The 16,541-nt window shown below is 31.2% G+C and overlaps 1 protein-coding gene across 17 annotated transcripts in view; it reads right to left on the reverse strand.

Moving 5' to 3' along the window:
• The window catches only part of Dscam3 (Down syndrome cell adhesion molecule 3), a 172,335-nt gene that overhangs the window by 134,621 nt on the left and 21,173 nt on the right, over positions 1 to 16,541 (reverse strand). For 16 of the 17 annotated variants that reach the window (XM_089171605.1, XM_089171604.1, XM_089171606.1 and 13 more), the window contains exon 3: positions 2,567 to 2,658. The gene's annotated coding sequence lies outside the window, so the exon portion shown is untranslated. Of the gene's footprint in view, positions 1 to 2,566; positions 2,659 to 4,895; positions 4,957 to 5,046; positions 5,173 to 16,541 lie in introns of those variants that run through there. The other variant, XM_089171612.1, reaches the window with a different exon arrangement.

The raw sequence follows: 16,541 nt of genomic DNA on the forward strand, positions 1-16,541 counted from the left end.
ACTTTTATAGAATGATCTGTAAATCTGATTTAAAATCATTTTTGTTTTCATTTTATTGAATTTAATAATATTATAAATATCAATATATATATATAACAAATTGAATTATAAATCAAATATGTTAAAATGAAAATATTTTTAATAAAAACGTTTATCACGTTTATATTAAAAAAAAAAAAAAAAAAAAGCACTTTTTCAATTTTCCACAAATCGCGTGTTTCATCTACCCTCTCACTCCTTTTATTTTTTTTTTTTTTATAAATTTTAGGTACCTACTATACGATTCGTGTCCATCGCTTTGACATTTTGTAAATTTCTCTTCTCAGAGAGAAAAAGAGAGAGAAAGAGAGAGAGTACAGTGAGCACGCATGGCTTTTCATGAGAAAATTCGATTTCAAGCGCTTGTCATCTGACGTTCAATGCTGCACGAACATGCACCAATCCTCAAATTGCTTGAAAAAAAAAAAAAAAAAAAAGGAAGAAAGAGTACTTGCCACGTATCGAAGAACGAGTTTAATAAGTTTGAGAAAATCGTATCTCTGCGTGTAGCCCAAAAAAAAAAAAAAAATATGGAAATAGCGAGATGTGAATAGGATCCAAAAAAAAGGACAAGAAAAAGAATTCAAATAGTTAATCCTGGTATCCGAAAAAGCTGCGTTTATGCATTCGTAATAACTCGTCATTTAAAATCCAGCTGGCATATTGAAACGCATGTGAAAGAAAGACACAAGTTTCACATATATATATGCATACATACAAAAAAAAAAAAATATATATATATATATATGTTAAAAAAAGAAAGAAAAAAGAGAATAAAAGAGAAGAAGTCCAGACTGAAAACATGGTTCTCGTTTGCAATAAAGCCTCGCAAACATCATGAATACGTATAAATGTGTATGTAAACATCATACATACATACATATATATATATATATGTGCACATGGGATATAGATGCATGCATATCTATTTTCTCATACGTATGAGAAGTATTCCCCGTGTACGTCCCATAAGTATCCATAGCTAAAAGTTATAGACTTCTAGAAGGGTTTAGTAGAATATATCCGTGCGAGTTTTGGGATCGTACACCGCGAATATTTCAAAGCGACGTTTTAAATCCCATATATGTATTCGGGTAAAATTTAAATTCCTTGATAATCCGATATATTCCTAAACGCGAACGAATCCGTAACGTTAAAAAAAAAAACAAATCTTTGCAAGTCGTTGTACGTGTATTATGGTGTATAATACAATCACACACGCACACGTGAAAACTGTGATGTTTCTTCGATCGATAGAATTAACAAAATTCCAAGTATATGTATAAATATATATATGTGTGTGTAGATACATGTATTTATTCATTCTTTCATTCCTACTTTGTACATTTTCTTCTTCTCTTTCTAACATCTTAACATTATGACTCGACATTGGTGCCATGCGAAAACTATCGGGTAAGTGCCTATGACTGTATTGTAGTATTCAAAACTGTGTTAGTATTCTCTTTCTCTTTTTTGATTTTATACCTAATATGTTCATTTCAAATATGAAAAAGATAGAAGTACAAAATTGGACAGGTTTTCACATCTATGTGAAAATATGTTAGATGAAACATAGTACCTTTATTTGCAATCGTGCTAATAGATCAAACGCAGTATTGAGAAAGAAAAAGAGACAGAGATAGAGATAGAGAGAGAGAGAGAGAGAGAAAGAGTAACGAAGGGTTGCTGAAGGTAACTGAAGTCAGAGAACATCTCAATTACCTTTAACCTGTTTTCGACGCAAGGGACACCAGTGGCTCGTAACAATGAGCCGACTGCTGTTACATTTCCACGGTATCCGACTAACAGTTATATACCCTCGTGATTAGGCTCTCTTATATGTGACTGGACACACTCTGGTAAACAACTATACCAATGACGACTACACACGTTTCTCTACTTCACTTATATTTCCTCTCTCTCTCTCTCTTTCTCTCTCCCCCTTTCATAATGAGAAATAGAGACATATGGAGATATATACCCTACAACCCTCTATGTATGTCAATGATCCAGGCGTTGCTTTATGGCTACAAATACGTGACGTACCATGTACATCATCATCTTATATGAATGTTCAATCTCGAAATACACGCTAGGTCGAGCGCGAAGGTAACACGAAACCCATCGTGTGTCACTACTCTGTTGCAAACCTCTACCTAATATACCTAAATAGAAAGGGAGAGAGAGAATGTTGCGAATCTGTGCTCGTCATTGTCACGAATATTAACCCTTTGCACTTCTCTCTACCCATTATCATGCTTCGTTACGATTTGTCAGACCAAATGATGCTACAGTAAAGTAGGCTCTTCGTATTAAACAAAATAAGAATTCAAATATGTTCCCTAGTAGCATAAAATATTGAAAAATATTCAATACATGTGTCAACAAAAGATATTGAATCTCTTTTTAATATTAAATACATATGTATTCAATATTTTTCAATATTTTGTGCTACTAGGGTTCATTCAAATATTTGTTAGAATATGAAATAAGAAACAATTTGTTATATAATTCAATATGAACTCACCCTCACCGCCAAATCTTGTTCATTCAGAAACCTCTCTCTGGAACATCATCGATCCGATCTTCTGACTGCTTCTGCTGTTGTTGCTGCTGTTGCTGTAAACAAAATGATACAAAATTAGTGTTGCTTGATAAACAAGAATATTACAAAAAAATAAAAACTACAATTTTCATCTAAACATTGAAAGCATGAAATATGTAAAATGTCTACCAATTAATATAAACAATATTTGGGATTGTATTTCATTTGTTCGAATAGCATGAAACAAAATATCGAGACAAATGGTCGCCACGTGAATTCTACTTTCATGCTTTAAATACTTGTAAAGAAATTTGTCATATAATTGCGATTGAATTTAGCAAAATAGCACGTTCAATTTTGTTATTGAATTGAAATATAAAAAAAATAGAAAATACTAAATCCTGGTTAGATTATTTTGATGGTAGTTGAATCAAAAAATTTCTCAATCAAAAGTGTCGTATTATTTTTAACAATAATAATGTTTCATTCATTCCCGTTACGTTTCATATAGAATAATTGCAAATCTGTCTATAACGTTGACATATTTCAAAATTGTAATCATCTATTGCAAGCAAAATGAAAATCGAGTGTAATTTAAATCACGAATTCTTACTGAAACGTTCCTCTCAAACCACCCACCCACTTTTATAATTTTATTTTTTAATTTCAGGAAAGATTTATATATATATATTTTTTTTTTTTAATGTATAAACTTGGTTTTTATTCGTATTCGTCATAAGAAAAAGAAAACTACAGTCTTTGATAAAAATATTTTTATATTTTCTCAGTTTGTATTGTGTATATATTTTCTGAAGCAGCATTTGTACTCGTAAAATAGAAAGGCTCGTTATTCGATCGATCCCTTTCTCACTAAGGGTGTCGACGTGGAAGGTCGCCGAGCACATCGTACAAATCATTTGAAATTCAGATTTAGTAAAAAATAATCCATTGAAGGCATCCCACCTCCTCACACCCCTTTACCTGTTATCGGATCGTCTACTACATTCCAATTCGCGAGAATCACAAACCCCATAGAAAGATTATTAATACGTGCGGAACAATTGCAGGTACTATCTGCATTATTGGTTGATATGATTGTATGCAAATTACTATGAGTATTATATACAACCAATCTGATAAAATACAATGCTGATCTGTAACCATACGAATGGTTTATCCAAAAGAATTTTTATTAACATTTAAAAAAGAAAAGAACAATACTTTATCCATCAGATTCGTTGGTTACTTTTCAAATGGACACACAGTTGTTGTTGTTGTTTTTTTTTTTTACAACAAATACGAGGGGTGGTAAAAAGGAAAAGATTACTCATGAATTTAACATTTGATTCGGTAGACTGAAATATTAAAAACCGATCGTCGATTAATAACAACTATCCTCGATATAACGATTTCCTTTTTATCTTTACTCTCTCTCTCTCTCTCTTTCTTTCTTTTTTATTTTTTTTTGTTTTTTTTTTTTTATTATCATTCTTCGTAGGACTTGATAATACTCGATTGCTTATCGATGTTTCTCGTTTATCTCACGATTAAAATAACAAATATAAAGAAAATAAATAAGAGAAAATGTAGAAGATTTATTTGCTGATGTAGTATCATGAATTTCGTTGAATTGTGTTTGGGTGGAATGCAGTACGCAATGAATCTAAATCTCTTCCATGAAATTCCACAAACGTTCAGACACACGTTCGTGATCTGTAAATAATCGTCTACAAGAGCTGCAAAATTTCATGTCAAATGACTGATTTAAACCTGTGTTTAAATGATCCTAAATGATAGGGGATAGTGTAAATACATATATTTGTTTGTTTTACTATCAAATCATTTGATCATGTGAATTTACTAATCCTAATTCTAATGAACGTGATAAACTAGAAATTTATTTAATAATCTCATCCCTATCACACACAGGAATCATTTAAATTACATTATTTACAATTGACTGGCTGTAAAGAAAAAGAAATGAAAGTAACATTTAAAAAAATACAAAGTATTATAACATTGTCTAGTTTGTTGTTATACACATTACTTCAAATTTTCATCTAATATTATTTATAACTCTTTCTTTATCAGCTGTTCAATTATGGTATAATAAAACAATAGGTGTTTTATGTACATGGGTTAATATACATACATTGGTACATTGATGTAACAAAACTAAAATAATCCTAAAATATTTTTACAATTAATTAAACATTTTTTATAAAAGGGAAATATTTCTAAGAAGATATTTAATTATATTATTTAGTATTTTGTAGATTATTTTTTCAACTTTTTCAACTTTAATACTTACAAATATTGTAATGCAAAACTAGAATCCATTTCCAATTGAAATCCGGATAATAAATAATGATCTATAATATAAAATAAAAAGATTTATATAACAAAATTGTTAAATTTAATAAATTAATAAAATATATTCTTTATAAAGAAAAGATACTTACAAAAATTAACCTCAATTTGTCAAAAATATAATGAATGTTTATAAAGTTAATTAATCAAAATTTTTTACACAAGTTTTATCACTGATCAATTTTTCACTGCACAACGTAAGAAAAATCACTTTAATAATAAAACATATAACTATATATACATATAAATAATTATTAACAATAAATAAATGTTAAAAACTTTTAATATTAACAATATTAACTTTAAGCTTCTGTCACCTGACTAGTTTACGCATGCGCAGGAGATTTCTATCGCGTTCTCAATCTGGGACTCTTACGGATGCGCGCGCAGCTCTCAGTATGCGCGCGCATCTCTCAATTTACCCTTTAACTAGACGCGCCATAAATATATAATTTTAAACATGATTAAATAACAAGTGTATTAAATTCATAGAGAATGAAAATAAAAAGGAAAAATTGAACAAAAGAAATCCGTATATAGGTTTAGAAAGAAGACAAGAATACAATGAAGGTAGTAAGACAAATCTTTGAACATTAAATTGAAGAAAAAGAACAATAGAAAATCACTAGCAGGATAACAAGAAGATTCGAACGATTGAAGTGTATCGATACTTTTCGTAATTCGTTTGGAACCTGGAAAAATTCTCTTCTCTTCTGTTCATCTTCTATTTCTTTTTCATTCTATCATTCTATTTTCCCTCTTACTAGTAGCAAGCATTCTCGGCTTTGTCTCTATCCGCGAAGCGCACAACGAAAACGGTAAGCTGCTTAGGGACTTAGCAGACCCGACGAAAATTCAAACCGTTCGGCGGCCTTGGTTCGTTCTGCTAGACGAAACGCGAAAAACTAAAATCCTTTTGGCTTGTTTCTCTACCAACCATTCTGTCGTTTCTCTCGATACTCATCTTTCTTTTCTTATTTCCTTTTTTTTTTTTTGTTTTTTTATCTACCACTTCGTACTATTTCTTATCGAACGAACTTAAAACAGGTAATACTTATCTATACATTTACTACTACAACAAGAACAACAACAACAACAACAACAACTGCAAAGGTTTCTCGAATAAAACGAAAGGGGCTTGAACTCGAATAGAAAACTGAAATCTTATTCTTAAGAAAAATACGAAAGCCTTATTTACTAAACTTATTCCTAACTTTTAATTATTCCAATACAAAAAAGAACTTTCTTTTCAAACTCGAATCAGTGATCACTCCCGTTAGAACACTAACGATCACATATATATATATAAATGCAATTTCAACGATAAAATATAAATAAATAAATGAAATACAAATGGAATTGGTCCGTACGAAAAAAAAAGGATGAGAGGATAGAAAGAAAAAGTAACAAAAATAAGAACGTATATATATATATATGCATTAGTATAGAAAATACATTTGTATGTATAAAAGAAAAGATAGGTATCGATGCGAAATACAACGTACGATCGTGACAAAAAATCTAGATACGAGCTTGCAATAAGATGAGAAAGAACTACAGATAAAAGAGAGAGAGAGAGAGAGAGAGAGAAAGAACAAAAAAATAAAATAAAATCAAGCAAACGAACGAACGAACGAACGAACGAACGAACGAACGAATGAACGAACGAACGTACGAATGTGGAAAAAATCGATAGAATGCGTTAGTCATTTCGACAGGAAAACGAATATCGGCGAGTAAAACTTTTCCAAGCTTTCGATGACACGAAGCGCAACAGCAGATGCTGTATATTTTCTGCTACATAATGCGAAAAACTTTTCAAACGACAAAAAAAGGGGAATGAGAAAGGAGAGAAAGGGAAATGCATTATTAAAAAAATGAAAGAACGAAAAAAGAGAGAGAGAGAGAGAAGAGAGGAAACATTTAAAAAAAAAAAAAAAAAGATAAAGAGAGAAGGATAGAAAGAGAGATAGTTTATTTTTATCTCGCTTAATGCCGAAATCAAAGCCTGCTGCGATCGTTAGCACGAGCTTGGCCTTTGTTAGCAAATTAAAAGCGCTCGTTACGCGCAAACAAGAATGTTTTCGAGCTTTGCGTATGACTCTCTCTTTCTCTCTCTCTCTCTCTCATACTTTCTGTCGTGTGTTTATCCTTTTTCCTTCTTCTCATCCCTACCTTGATTCTTTTTATTATTTTATTTCTATTCTTTTTTCAACACACAAGCAAAAGTGGCTTACTCATTTTCGTTTCAATGTGAAAATACGTAAAAGTAGCTTTTAAAGGGTGCGTATTTTTTAAAGACAAAGACTTTCTACTTTGAATATCTTTACTAAATTCGTTTTAAGTTCTCGTAGTATTGATTTTAAAACGTTTAATTTATGTGGTAATATTAAATATTATTTACAGTTTTGTCAATTGTATATAAATTTTTTTTAAGTAAATTATTGAACAAAGAATCTTGTCTAGTCGATGTTCGTCGATGGAAATAAGGACAATTTTCTCACCCATAAGCATTCATTATTCTTTGAGAAACTTTAACTTGATTTAAATTTCAAAATCGTACTCTACAACTTTCCCTTTCTTTCTTTCTTTCTTTCTCTCTCTCTTTATCGCGAAAGTTTTCACGTCGAAGTAGAAAAACCATAACTCGTCGTGTGACTTTTTCAAACATATAAAAATAAAAAAAAAATATACAATGATCTTTTTTCGATGAGTTACATTTGCGAAAAATATTCTGTTTTTTTTTGTTTTATTCTCGTGGAATATAAAAAAAAAAAAAAAATTAAAATTGCTTATTTCCAGGAGCGAGTAATTTTAACATTTATTATTATTATGAATAAAAATATGTGTCACGTTCGATATTCGATATTATTTTCAAAGATGAACAGAGTAACAATTGTATCAATGCAATATTGAAATCTGAATACTTTTCTTTTTTTTTTTTTTTCATTTTATCGAGAGCAAAGTATCATCGAATAAAGTCTACTATATGTAGATTCTTTTTCAAGATTTAATATACCTTGGAGAATAAAGAGAAATAAATCGTTTGACTTCTTCAATTATTTCGAGAAAATATTACGAGAGAATATTGTATGAAATTGAAAAATATATCATCAAAATGAATTGAAAAATCAATCAAAGTTTTTTTTTTCTTGTCAATTTTCTAATGCATAAGCTCAAAACTTTACAACAACTGTACCTATGTACACTTTCTATAATATTTTAATTAATTAAGTTTAATACTAGATCAAAGATTGTGTTTTATTGAAAAGATAAAAAAAAAGATCAAATAAAATTTAATAACACGTGTAGAATGAAAATATCACGATGACATTTTGAAAAATGTTTTTACACACATCAATCTATTAATAAATATCAAATTCACGTGACTAAACATTACTCATCATTTTTCATTTAACACGTTTTTCCCTTTAAAAATCGCAATATTAATTAATACTCAATGATTCGTAGAACAGGTATGAAAAATTGTTAGAAAAATCATTTGTGCACGATTTGTTCGAATAAATGAATGTTCTACTACCCCACCTGTATACATATATTTATAACACATTTTCTTTTAAAGAAAATGGAAGTGTGAAAAAGAAATAGAAGAAATAAAGAAACGTAACATTCACAGCACATCGATTCACAACCATGTTCGTTGAACAACGTATATCTGAAAAATGCATTTGTATTGTGCACGAGCTGACGAAATGCGCATCTTTACGGTTCCCAAGATGACTTTCTATTCTCTCTTTGTTTCCAACTTCGACTATAAGTTTACACGGTTGGCATGCTAGGAGTTACCAACATAACACTCACTCCATGTTTCCTATATTACACATCTCTTTTTGAAAGAAAATCATTTCGTTATTTTATCAAAAAATTCGATAAATTTGTCAACGTCGAATAAAATACATATATATATATATATATTCTCTCCCTCTCTCAATACAGTTTAAATTATACTGTATATATGTCATAGAAAATAAAATATTACAAAAATAAATAAATCAATATTGAAATACTTCAATGAAATTCATCCCTGGTTTTGTTGTTGTTGTTGTTGTTGTTGATAAATTTGAGAAAATGTTATCATTTAGATAAAAATGTTAGATCATTTTTGGGACTAACTGTAGATATATTTAAAAACCAGATAGATCATCTAGAAATCTCTTCTGTATTTTTCTCTCTTCTAGAGGCAACATTACTGGTGCACTTTTAGAAAAGTAACCACCGAGTCCGTTCGAAACTTTATGAAACCTTTCGTCGTTTCTCTCTCAACTCTTGCTGCCCAAACTTTTTCACCGTGTAACGATTTTCCTCCGATTTTCTCTTCTTCTTCTTCTTCTTCTTCTTCTTCTTCTTCTTCTTCTTCTTCTTTTGCGACTACCTTTTAATATCCTTTCTAGAACGCGTTGAAAGCAAAAATTTCTAGATACACGTTTCGTCTATCGACAAAAATATCTTGCTCTTTATGAAATATCGATACAAGACAATTTACGTTTAGATTAAAATTTGATTTACTTTGTGAAAAACAATGTAACAAAAAAGAAAAAAGAAAAATGTAAAAAAAAGGAAACGATCGTTGTAAAGTATACGAAAAATAACAAATAAAACTTTGTACAGTGTGTGTATACCGGTAATGAAGTACAATGTTAAAACGTTTTCTGTTAAATCGCTTGTAAAATTATTTACTCGTTGCAATAACGAATTTTCTTCGTTATTTGTTTATGCGACTATAACAAATTGTACGCGTATCCATGTTGAAAGAATTCGTGAAAACAAAAAAAAAACAAAAAGAAAAATACTGTAAATGATATCGCTAATGATTCACGATAATCGTTCGAATGTATGCCAGAGATTCCTGCCGATCGTGCACATATGCACATTTGCATATATATATATCTATGTATATATACACATAGAAATACACATACAAACGTATTGCATTATCCATTCTCTCAACACAATATAACCCGTAATGTTATACCGTATACATATATATATAAATAAACATTCATATGTGTACATAGATATATGTATATGTGTAGAATTGTATCGCTCAACGAATTTAACGTCGATAATTGTCGACGGACGTGTTTGTCGTTATCATTAGCGTTGCTTTCCAACCCCCCTACAAACTCACCCTCCTCGTTCAATCCCTCTCTACGGTTTACTTAATAATTTGTAATCAACGAATTATATGAATAGGCAAACCCAAACGACAGAAACGATCTAATGAAAATTACGGTACCTTTACTTATTCGACTTTTAATTATGATTTTATTTTATTTTATTTTATGTTTTTTTTTTTACTCTACAACCATTTCTACGATTTTTTACTTTATTTGTATTTTTATTTATACATTATTTTTATATCAAATATATATGTATAAAATTGATCTTTCGTATTAATAAAATATAAACTTTCTATGAGAAAAGCAAAAATAAACTCAACCAACATATGCATATGGTGTGTGTGTGTGTGTCTGTGTGTGATAGAAATTATTATAATGTAAAATATATTTCTAAAATAAAATTTGATTCCAGTCAAAACTGTTTATACATGTATGTATGACGGGTTGCTTATCTGGGCAAAAAAAACAAATTCGTCTGGAGGGTTGCATTCATACAGGCGCACACTTTTATAATAATTACAAAGAAAGTAAATAATAAAACACTTTTAAAAAATGTTTGCAAATCAAATACTTTTATAAATAATAATATGTTTGTCTCTTTTTTTCTTCTTACGTTGTATTAAGGCCGTTTCTTTCGCCCACTGCATCGTCCGTTTCCTTTCCCCACTACATCACCGCGTTTTATTTTTTTTCAAATCACACACATTCTAAAGAAATTTTCACTTCAATAATAAAAAACATTCGTCTACCTTTAAATGAAACCTATGGATACAACGATAGCATATTAATTTTCCTCGTAGTACTACACGTGGGAAATAACAAGATAGATAGATAGATAGAAAGAGGGAGAGAGAGAGAGAGAGAGAGAGATGAAGTACAGAACATTCTGCGACAGTCCTAATTCCACACACATATCGGCTTTCATAAGTGCATTACCATGCTTACCGTTTGATTAAATTCGCTGAGGTATGGATCGGAGTCCTGCAAAGTGATATTCGAATCGATCATTCGTTCAACCCCCGCACATCACCCATTCCCATTCCCATATCCTCTACACTCCCATTCGACCTCTCTTCCACTTTCAATACGTCCTACAAAAGCACAAGAGAGAGAGAGAGAGAGAGAGAGAGAAGGAATTTCCGATGTCATGAAACACGAGGATCAAGAGTGTAACACGAACCTATCGCGATTTTCCATTCTCGTTGGATAACGTTTCGTTTCTAAAATACTGAAGCAATATGATTCCTTTTCAGTAACAATAAGAAAACCAAAAAAAAAAGAAAAATAATTACGTTCACAATTTATAAAAAAAAATTCTTTATCCGAATATCAAACTTATAGAAATAAATCTAAACTTAATCCTTTGATTAAACAATTACTATACTTTTATAGTGTATATATACTTACTTTACTTACTAATACTTAATATTATATATACTCTAACTCTTGGAAAAAAAAATATTAAATTTGTTAATATTTGTTTAATAATCAATGAGAAAAGCTCAATGATTTTAATTAAAATCTTTCTTTTTAAATTAAATGTAAAATTTCAAATGATTTAAATAAAAAAGAAGAACCTACTTTAAGTTAATATAAATACACATTTATCCAGAATTACATACGTACATACATATATACATACATACATGAGGACAGAGACAAATATTATATATATATAGACCCAAGTTAACTATTTTGCAGCTCGTTAACGATGTACGATCGTTACCGATCGTGTACAATACAAGGACTATAGCAAAACGAACGAATGAACGAATGAACGAACGTACGAACATTGGCGCATTATGCGCGCTCGCGCACTGAGATTATCCATTCGGTGTATTATCTGGGTGGTCCAAAGTTGCGTTGGTGTCACCATCGCTTTCCGGATATATGCGTGAGAACAGACCAACCGGCGTATACGTACACCGCGGTGAACCTCGAAATTAACGGGCAGTGAGCGTAATTATTTCAATGGTCGCGGTGGTTAGTTCACCGAACGACCTACATTTCGTACACTCCCTACTCATATTCCACCTCTTCCCTCTTTTCTCACCTTCCACTCGGCCCCCTTTCACACCACCAAACTACCACCCCCCTGGTACCTCTAATATTCAACATTACCGACACACAGTGAATCCTACATCCGAACTATATCCTAATTACGTTAAATTAATAATCACCATTCGTGCGTTACGTTTATACTTATTGCTATCTCTCTCATTCTAATACATATACATACGTATTACATACATGTATACGATCTCTCTCTCTTATTCAATGCATTCGTACATTCGACGAATCATTATAATAACATGGATTACATTCTCACCGAAAATCAATCCCAATTGTATAATCTTTGTAAGAAAGAAAAATCGATTTAATTTATAAATACCAAACATATTTATTTACTGTAACAACAACAAAATTAATCAAATAAAAAAATATGTTATTCGAAAAGTTATTATTCGATGCATGACTTCGATATACCAGTCTGTTATTATTATTTTCGTTCTTTTACATATTATTTGCACAATAGACGATTATAAAAAAAAAAAAATAAAATAAAAAAAAAGCAAAATCGGACCACGCATGACGAGAGATTCGTCGAGGTAAACTCTTACACTGAAGTAAAGAGAGATAGAATGTTTAGAAAGATGCATTGGAGATGAAATTGAAAAGCCCCGTTGTTTTTTGTTGTTGTGTTGTATGCCGAAAAAAAAAATAAATCCCCGCTTCGTTTTTGCGTACACGTTGCTTATTAAAAAGTGCGGATAATGAAACCCTCCTTCTCTGAAATGATGACTACGACGACTATGACTATGACTATGACTATGACGACGAGGACGAGGACGATTACAACGACGACCATTCGAAAAATAAACAAGAAAAAAAGGGGATAGATAGATAAAAACACACATCACACACATAGAATTGTATTTATACAAATATAGTATGTATCTTTTTTGATATTTATTTATATATACACACATACGCGTATGTATGTAAAGTACATTCCCTTTTTTCTTTCCTTTTTACATTTCCCATACGTTACGTCGCGACATCCTTCGCTATGGGAATCGCCGTTAATACGAGTCGCCGCTTATCGAAACGCGTCTGTGATCCTTTTCAAAAGCTTCGATGTATGTATCCTACATATATATATATCCTATCGAAGCTTTCGAAAGCTCGACCCGATAGCAAACATTACGAAAGTATGTAGTGCGTATACACCCACCTTTACTGGCACCATGTATTCTGCTTACGTATATCGAAAATCACTCTTCCGTAAAACGTAGGACTCGTTCTGCCCTTCTTCTTTCCCTTTTATTTATTTTTTTTTTTATTTCCATGTATGTGTGGGTGTGTATATATATTTTTTTTCTCGTTAATCCTTTACACGAGATATATACGGTTCAAATTTGTCGACAAAAATTGTATCTTCCATTTCCGTTAACGTTGTCGATAAAATACAAATACGAATTTAATATCGTAAAAATGATCTCATTTGTCCTATGTGAAAATTTCTATTTTTCTATAAATGAATAATATCCTCACACGTTAATATGCTTTTTGTTACTTGTAATCCTTTACACTGTGAAGCCAACGTTCGTTCAATATTATCTTTAAACCATAGAATTATTATACACACGATACAAGAGAATTATATCGAACATTTTCATTTGAAATATATACGTGTGTGTCTGTGTGTTTACTTATACACATACTTATTGAATATTATTTTAAAATCCAATACGAATCAAGTCAGTCCAAAAAAAGCTCTTATTCCATTAATAAGGTTTGTGATTATTATTTATAGAATTAAATCTGTATTGATTTGAATCATTTCAATTAGGAATTCATGTTATTAATAAAATAATAATACATTTTGTGAAACGAAGTCTGAGAAAGCTACAAAAGGGAAGAAAAGGACATGAGAGAGAGAGAGAGAGAGAGAGAGAGAGAGAGAGAGAGAGAGAGAGAGAGAGAAAAGCCACATCATCGTCGGCTCAATTGATGTGATTCTATGTTCCAATTCAACTATACTGGACCTGTTCAACTATCCATGTTCAAAGGAACTTGACTCGTTGCTTCTGAGTATGGCAGCTTAGAACAGTGACTTTGAAATCTACCATTAAGAGACTTCTTGACAGAAAGTGAGTTAGACAGAGACAGAAAACAACTGTGCCCTTATACAATGGAATGTTAATCCTTAGAACTGCTTACCCTTTCAAGTGAAAATTAAAGAAAGAAAAGGGAGATGTGGAAATAGAATGATTTACAATCAGTGATTCGTTAAACGTTGACTTTTATCACTAAACAGTAAGATTTAATGAGGTAAAACACGATAGGTTGGGTTCTATCATATTTAATGAACGAAAATTCATCGTAATTTCATGTCGTTAAACGTCGAGCTAATGAATCGATAGATCTCCGTTTACCGTGAACATTTGCGAATTATATTCTATGACGCATGAATATTACCCACCCCCTCATCAATCGAAAAATATCAAAAATATCCAAACTCTCATCCCTCTTGTTACAATTACAAATTAACCTACATAATTATTGTAGTTTTTATTTTTTCTGATCAAATTTAAATTTAATCTACACGATCGATCCTCTTAACACATCTACCAAAATATTATCCTATAAAAACGTTAAATTATACTTTGGTTAATTTATATTTGATATTTCTGAACCTTAAATAGATCAGACAAATGGATTTCTCTCGGTTACTTGGAATAGTTAAGAGAGAGAGAGAGAGAGAGAGAGAGAAGAACACACAAATGATACTAACATTTCTATACTACTATTGCTAGACACATTTCTACTAGTGGTACTACTGTTACACTGCCAGCAATATCACGAAATTATTAATCCGACTGCACCGGTGCACGCGGACGTTTCGGGTCGTCGCACGTCCAGACACCCATCCCATTTTCTCTCTCTCTCTCTCTCTCTTTCATACACACACACACACAAACATACTCTTTATTTCTATCTTTCTTTTACTCATTCATTATTAGACCTCTCTCTCTCTCAAACCCAACACTCACACAAAAAACACACAAATTCATGTACACACGTTCTATCTTTTTCTTTCTTTCTCATTGTCAGTAGTAGAAAACGAAATATCTCGTACGTACGTTTGCGTTTTACGTACAAATAAGTTGGTGGATGTGTACGAATACTACGAAACGCAAACGCAGACACGCACACACAAATATGGAGACTTGACAGGAAGGGTTGGAACAGAGATGCGGTGCAATTAATGGGCGAATGCCAGCGAGATAACAACCTCAACTTTTTTAATAATAACGTGTGTTTTTTCGCGACCCTACGACATGTTCTCCCAGTAGGAAGGTACTTTGGATTATTTCTCGATACCACTACATATCATCGCCATTTCTATCTACTTTTCTTCCTATCAATACTCACTCTCTTTCTCTGTTTATTTTCTATTATTTAATAAAAAATTAATAATAATTATGAGACGAGAGAAAAAAAAATGATCCTTTGATTTAATGTACAATAAAAATTCGTATTATTAAAATACGTACGTACGTAATTTGATTTTTATTCTAGCGAATAACAAAAACATAAACAAATAAAATGAATTTAATAAAAAAAAAAAATAAAAAAAAAAGATGAATGCACGTAAAGTACTTTGTGAATAATTTGATTAAACGAAACGAAGATCAAACGTGGAAAATATTCGGTCGTCTTGTCAAGATTACATCCAGTTCGAAAAATAATCTCGAAGAAAATTACTTCCACTGAAAAGCTCTCTCTCTCTCTCTCTCTCTCTCTCTTTCTTCTTTTCCCTTTTTCACTCCGATTCTCGATTTATCTCTCAAAAGAAAAAGAGAGAGAGAGAGAAAACTACACAACCATGAAGAAAAAGAAAAAGAAAAGGAAAAGGAAAAGGAAGAAGAAGAAGAAGAAGAAGAAGAAGACGACGACGACAACATAGCGATTTTCCTTCGTATTTACAACGAAAACGTCATTTGCGAAAACGCACGTTAACTAAAGTAAAGGAATGGTAGATAAAGTTAAAGGATAGAACTAGAAAAAGCTTGATAAAGATAGAAAGAGAAAGAGAAAGAGAAAGAGACAACATTAAATTGCAAAATAGCATCGTGACAAATAACGAAAGGAAAGTTTGCCTGAAGCTTCCAATGAGTTCTTCCCTGTCGTTTTTCTTAGGTCCTCTTCGAAATATACACAACCCAACGCATACACTCACACACACATATATATATATATAAACAAATAGATAGTACTGTACCCATGACGTATGCTCATCCCCTTCCCTCCTCCCCCCCTAAAAAAAAACACTCTTCGTTATTTCTTTCCTTCGTAAAAAGCTTCAATCCCCATTTGCGGTCGAATCGAATTTAATTACCAATGTGCAGATATTTACTTCGTACACCAACAAACTATGA

This window comes from Polistes dominula, unplaced genomic scaffold (assembly GCF_049000335.1).
Source record: "Polistes dominula isolate Pdom_NZ unplaced genomic scaffold, Pdom_raw_medaka contig_26, whole genome shotgun sequence".
Taxonomy (NCBI): domain Eukaryota; kingdom Metazoa; phylum Arthropoda; class Insecta; order Hymenoptera; family Vespidae; genus Polistes; species Polistes dominula.